Here is a 7,274-nt window from a genome sequence, read left to right on the forward strand (position 1 = left end):
TTTCCCAGGATTGGATCCAGCTTTTCCCTGGCACCAAGGGTGGAGCGGCAGGTAGCGGACAGCCAGCCGACTTGATGAGCGGAGCGCTGATCAAACAAAGTGCTTTGCTTTGTTTAGATGAGCGATTTGCTCATCTCTAGTTATGAACTTTTAGTAACTTTTGAACTTACAATAACTTTTTAGGCCCCCTCACTCATTACTTGTTGGCTCACCCTGTATATTATAGTATATATTTCAGGCAACTGTCTGACAAGGTTTTTTGGCACTTTACAGTATTAAGCTGGGTTCACACTACGTATATTTCGGTCAGTATTGTGGTCCTCATATTGCAACCAAAACCAGGAGTGGATTAAAAACATTTAACATTTAATGGCAAATATTTGCTGTTATTTTAAAACAACGGCTGTTATATTGAAATAATGGCCGTTATTTACTGTTATATGACGGCCATCCACTCAATTTTAGCATTGTGTGAACAGAGCCTTTCTGTGTTTTTAATACACTCCTGGTTTTGGTTGCAATATGAGGACCACAATACTGACTGAAATATACGTAGTGTGAACCCAGCCTTAGGCTATGTTCACACGTCGTGTCACGGCCGGGTCACGGAACGGCGGGTCTCTGCCAAGATCATCCCAGCCGGTACTGCAGTACCGGCCGGATGATCTTTATGGCCATAGTGTTCTGATGCGGGCGCATTAGCGCGCGCCCGCATCAGAACTCCCCATAGCAAGTGGCCGGAGCCGCTCTCTTCATTGTGTGAACTGACAGGGTTTCCTACTGCCGCAATATACTGAATTGCGGCCGCAGAAAACTGACATGTCAGTTCTTTGCGGCCTGGCATGGGATCCCGGCCAGAGAGTATACGATGTGTATACGTTCCGGCCAGGATCCCATAGAATAAGAGGCAATGTTCCACACTGCATTAAGGATGGCCGTTGGCCGTACTTTTATGTAGTGTGAACATAGCCTTAGTATGTTTATGTGAATGCTGTATGATTGTATTATTGAATAGTGTATGGTATACCAAAATGTGGCATTTGTAGACACAATTGTAGAGGGTGACATCCAACCTATGACCAGCCCTGATCACAGATATTATGAACGAGCAGAGGACAATGTTGTTCAGGGTGAGCTCTCAATGTAGTCCCAACATGAATACTGTCATTAAATGGGTTATCCAGTAAAAGGGATGGTCTGATGATCATCAAGGGTCTAACCCCCAACAGCAGTGCACTTTTACAGACGACAGTCTCTTTAATGTTGACAATCACCTGTACTTGCCGAATTGTCTTTAGTGGACCTTGACAATGTTGAGGCAACCAGTACAACACAAGTATTCTATTAGTTTTCTTTGAACTAAGAGTACTGTGCAAAACTTAAGCACTAAAAGGGGTATTCCACTCAAACATAACTTTTTATATGTTGCTGCCGATGAGACTAACAATTCCTTCCATACTTGTTATTATCTATTCAGTCTCCTTCCACCAGTTTTCAGCTGCTGCTTTCTGCTGAAGACACAAAAATCTGCGTGTGAGCTTTTCTCTCCGTCTCCCCCTCCTCCCCCTCCCTTCTGAGACAGCTAATGTAAACAAGTCCGTTACCAGCTTTATCTGCAACATTGTAGCTTCTTTGTAATGCTGGGAGGGTTATTCTGAGTTGCTAATGAACTCACTGTGATTAAACAAAGAAGCTACAATGTTGCAGATAAAGCCTGCCAGTGACTTGTTTACATCATCTGTCTCAGAAGGGAGGGGGAGACGGAGAGAAAAGCTCACAAACTGATTTTTGTGTCTTCAGCAGAAAGCAGTAGCTGAGATTTGGGGAAAGGAGACTGAATAGATAATACAAACATGGAAGGAATTGTTAGTCTCACCATGGGCAGCAACATATCAAAAGTTATGTTTGAGTGGAAAACCTCTTTAAGCATACCTTAAATATAATATAACACAGCTCTAAATCTACCACTTAGAGGAAGCCGTCCTACCCTGTGAATGTGTAAGCATAGAGAAGCTCACAAAACAATCTTGAATTTTAAACATATTGTTTTCAAGTCTGTAATCATTTATTTTTTTAACTGAAGGGTTTCTGGGAAGTTTATATAAAATGCAATGTAATGATCATCCCACTAGATGGTGCTGCAGTGCTGCTACATCATACTTACCTAGAAATTACAGTCAGATTATTTTGGTCAGGTAACGCTTATTTTAAAAAGGTAAAAAAAATAGATCTGAATAATTTGACCACCATTATTGGGTGGTCTAGTTTTTCCCAAGGTTTAAATGAGATGTTACCTTTTGCGTCAAAGTCCAACTTTGTTGCGAGTATTGCGACATGACTAGGGTTTACCAAAGCCAGGCATTCATCCATAGACAGCTGTTTCAGGTATTTGCCCCTCATCAGCATGGAGCAGGATTCTGGCTAATGGGGGCAATGTGAGCTTTACAGTAGACAGGACTATCAGAAGATAGGGGGTAAATATATAATTGTGGATAATATATTGGGGATCCCAATTGTTCATTAGAATGGACTGGTCATCAACTTGTGGATTGTTTGTTATCTTTTGGGGACAGAAATGGTCAAATAAACTGTGTATAGGAGAAAAGTGTTAAAGGGGTTTTTCAGACTAAAACTAACAATGGCCTATCCACAGACTAACCATTAGTTGATTGGCAGGGTTTTAACATGGCCGCAGTCCTTAAAGGGGTTGTTCACCCCAAAAAAATTTCTTTCAGGTCAACTGGTGCCAGAAAGTGCCAGAGATTTGTAATTTACTTCCATGAAAAAAAGCTCAAGTCTTCCAGTACTTATCAGCTGCTGTATGTCCTGCAGGAAGTGGTGTATTCTCTCCAGTCTTACACGCTGCTCTCTGCTACCACCTCTGTCCATGTCAGGAACTGTCCAGAGCAGCAGCAATTCCCTATAGAAAACCTCTCCTGTTCTCCAGACAACACCACTTCCTGCAGGACATACAGCAGCTGATAAGTACTGGAAGACTGGAGATTTTTAAAAAAAGTTAAATACAAATCTAGGGCACCAGTTGATTTGAAAGAAAAAGAAATTGGTGAACAACCCCTTTAAAGGGTTAAAGCATACAGCTCTATATCTGTCTATACCCCTTTAAGATTGCAAACTAATTTTAATGGTGCATTCTGGGAAGTTAAATATATATAGCTTCCCTGGTAGATTGCTGCCGCCATTGTCATTAAGTTCCATCCAGCTGTGCAGCACTTCCTGTGTTTGGGGTCAGCCCATGCAGTTGCCGGCTCAGCTTATCTGTGGGCAGTCTGAGATGGGACACTGCTGTGCTCTCTGATTGGCTGGACAGGTAAGTGCATGTACTGACCCTAAACGCAGAAACTTCTGCACATCATGATGGAGCCTGTTTTTTTCCCCTCGTTTTTCAGTGACATACCTTTTTGATACTAATAGTAACGACCAGAGATGAGCGAGCACACTGGTTTGAGTATAGTATTAGCTTGAGTATCAGGCTACTCAAGGAGGGAGGGGTGACAGTCTGGTCCCAAGCGGGTTAAGTTAACTCTCTATGGGCCAGACTGCACTTTGTTCGGGGGGGTTAAACTTTCCCTCCTGGAGCCCGGCATTGGTCTTCAATTAAAGAAGAAGTCCGGCCAAAATTTATTTTTTATATGTTATTACTGATGAAAAGTTATACAATTTTCTAATGTACATTAATTATGGGAAATGCTCATATACTGCTATCTCCCTTAATTTAGTGTATGAGGAAGTGTAAGTATTATCTCTGAAGCAGTGACGTCACAACGAATGGTGTAATTCCTATGGAGTGTCCAGCAGGGGGCGCACTATATATAGAAGTCAATGAGTACCATTGACTTCTATATATAGTGCGCTTCTGCTGGACACTCCATTGGAATTACAATGGATGTGTATGTAAATGTAATATACAGTGTTTTTGATTGAATACATTTATGAACTACTTTGGGGAGAAAGTGTCCTTGCTCCCCAAAGTATTCCATAAATGTAAGCAATCAGTACATCACAGTAAGCCCGCCGCCCGCCGCTACCGAACGCCCGACGCTGCCGCCACTGCCGCCGCTCTGGACTACACTCAACCACTACTCTCCCCACCTGCTCATAGCATGCGCAGGTAATGGGAGAGTAGTAGCCGGGTTATATCTCCGGGATCGCCGCCGCCGCTGATGCCGTGCAGGGGAGCCGCTCATCACTGCAGCCATCATCCCCCTCCGCTCCCCCCTCCTGCTGCTTCCTTACTCTATCTGATGGTTGACTCCCCGCCCGGCCACCGGCACGTGTGATCGGAGAGCGGTGGCCGGGCGGAAAGTCAGCCATCAGATAGAGTAAGGAAGCAGCAGGAGGGGGGAGCGGAGGGGGATGATGGCTGCAGTGATGAGCGGCTCCCCTGCACGGCATCAGCGGCGGCGGCGATCCCGGACATATAACCCGGCTACTACTCTCCCATTACCTGCGCATGCTATGAGCAGGTGGGGAGAGTAGTGGTTGAGTGTAGTCCAGAGCGGCGGGCGTTCAGCGGCAGCGGCGGCGGTTCGGTGGGCTTACTGTGATGTACTGATTTCTTACATTTATGGAATACTTTGGGGAGCAAGGACACTTGCTCCCCAAAATATTTCATAAATGTATTCAATCAAAAACACTGTATATTACATTTACATACACATCCATTGTAATTCCAATGGAGTGTCCAGCAGGGGCGCACTATATATAGAAGTCATTGACTTCTATATATAGTGCGCCCCCTGCTTGACACTCCATAGAAATTACACCATTCGTCGTGACGTCACTGCTTCAGAGATAATTCTAACACTTCCTGATACACTAAATTAAGGGAAATAGCAGTATATGAGCATTTCCCATAATTAATGTACATTAGAAAATTGTATAACTTTCCATCAGTAATAACATATAAAAAATAAATTTTGGCCGGACTTCTCCTTTAATTATCCAGTCAGCGGCCATGGTGGGACACCGCAGCAGCCATTGATTGAATGAGCAGACATTTAAGGAGCCAGAGCCCAGTACACATCAAGCTCAGTGTGCCGGGTCTGGTGAAGAAAGAAGACGTCTGATGGTGAGTAGCTGGTAAAATGGTCAACATGTTTTAAGGGACTTATTGGTGCTCTTTCATCAGGTCCTGAGGCACCAATAAGACCTTGGTACGCATTGTCCATTTTACCAATAAAAGAGTTTCTGTTCACTTTCTGTTGGACTCAGCTTTTCTTGGATCCTGAAGGGTACGAGCGCCTTTGGAAGCCATCCATTTATCTACTTCCATCCTGTTACCAGCCCCAGGAGGGTGGCGGCCTCAGCTCCCCGTCTACTTTCACGCTGTATTTCGAGTTGTGTCAAACAACACAATTGATCCAGGTGAGCAATACAGAGCTGTTCCGATTCTAAGTAAGTTTTTAAAGGATCTAACCGCACATGCAAGCGCCCCTGCTTTATTTTTTATTTTATATAAAGTGCTCTCTGCTGACATCTCTGGCCAAGACAGGAACTATGCAGACAATTCCCATAGAAAACCTCTCCTGCTATGGACAGTTCCTGTCCTTCTGGGAAGGGCCCAGCCAAGATGGAGCAGGATTCTGGCTAGGTAGGTAGAGCCATAAGAGAAACAGATCACTGATCTCGGGGAGACCAGCCAAAGATAAAAAGCGCACAATGCAGTGAAATCCTAGGTGCATTGCTCCCTGGGAAATACAAATATGCAAAAAAGAGCCTAGGGAGCCTCATTTAAGAGTCTCATGGCTAGCCAGGTATCCCTCCTGGAAGGACCCAGCCAAGGGGTTCAGAAACCACCAAAACCCCCATATTAAAGGAGAAGTCCAGCGAAAAAATTTATTAAAGTATTGTATTGCCCTCAAAAAGTTATAAAAATCCCCAATATACACTTGTCACAGGAAATGCTTATGAAGTGCTTTTTCCCTGCACTTACTACTGCATCAAGGCTTCACTTCCTGGATAACATGGTGATGTCATTTCCTGGATAAAATGGTGATGTCACTTCCTGGATAACATGGGGATGTCACTTCCTGGATAACATGGTGATGTCACTTCCTGGATGAAATGGTGGTCACTTCCTGGATAACATGGTGATGTCACTTCCTGGATAACATGGTGATGTGACTTCCTGGATAACATGGTGATGTCACTTCCTGGATAAAATGGTGATGTCACGATCCGACTCCCAGAGCTGTGCGGGCTGTGGCTGCTGGAGAGGGACACTGAAGGACACAGGGCACTGGAGGGAAACTGAGCATCCCTCTGCCATCATCCTCTCCAGCAGCCACAGCCCGCACAGCTCTGGGAGTAGGGTTGTGATATCACCATTTTATCCAGGAAGTGACATCACCATGTTATCAAGGAAGTGACATCACCATGTTATCCAGGAAGTGACATCACCATGTTATCAAGGAAGTAACATCACCATGTTATCCAGGAAGTGACATCACCATGTTATCCAGGAAGTGACATCACCATGTTATCTAGGAAGTGACGCCTTGATGCAGTAGTAAGTGCAGGGAAAAATAAATTTATGTGCATTTCCTGTAATAAGTGTATATTGGGGATTTGTATAAATTTTTGAGGGCAATACAATACTTTACTAAATATTTTCGCTGGACTTTCCTTTGAAGTGGCTCCACGTGTTTTTTTTTGCATATTCGTGTTTCCCAGGGGGCAATGCAACTAGGATTTCACTGTATTGAGCGCCGACAGTTACCTTTGGCTTGTCTTCCTGAGATCAGTGATTTGTTTCCCGTATATAAAACTAATATCATATATACTGTACAATATTAAGAGTCCGCATGATCAGAAACCTAAAATTATTGTTCATGGACGTAGCGTTTGGATAAATCCACATTGCTGCACCCACAGCTTGTATGTAATTTATAATATACCAAAAAGTCTTATTAGAGTAATAAAAGAGAGTAGATTTCTGAAGGGCGATAATATATGGTATTGGGTTATATTTGTATTTTTATTAGGCAGAGCACAAATCATAATAATTATACATCGCTGGTGAGAAAACCCACAAGTATTTATTGATTCAATTAGTCTGTGTTTAAGCATCCATAACCATAGGAGGTTTCCGCTACTGTAACTGTATACATCTCTCTGTCAGCCATGCTGCTGCAGCATTCTTGTTTCTAAATTACATATTTAAATCCTGTGGTAACTGCACAACTTATTATTTATGTAGTAAGCTGGACTCTTTGAGAGGTTTATAGTTTGAAAACCTTAAAGTGTCACTGTTG

The sequence above is a fragment of the Dendropsophus ebraccatus genome, chromosome 6 (genome assembly GCF_027789765.1).
Source record: "Dendropsophus ebraccatus isolate aDenEbr1 chromosome 6, aDenEbr1.pat, whole genome shotgun sequence".
In the NCBI taxonomy this organism is placed as follows: domain Eukaryota; kingdom Metazoa; phylum Chordata; class Amphibia; order Anura; family Hylidae; genus Dendropsophus; species Dendropsophus ebraccatus.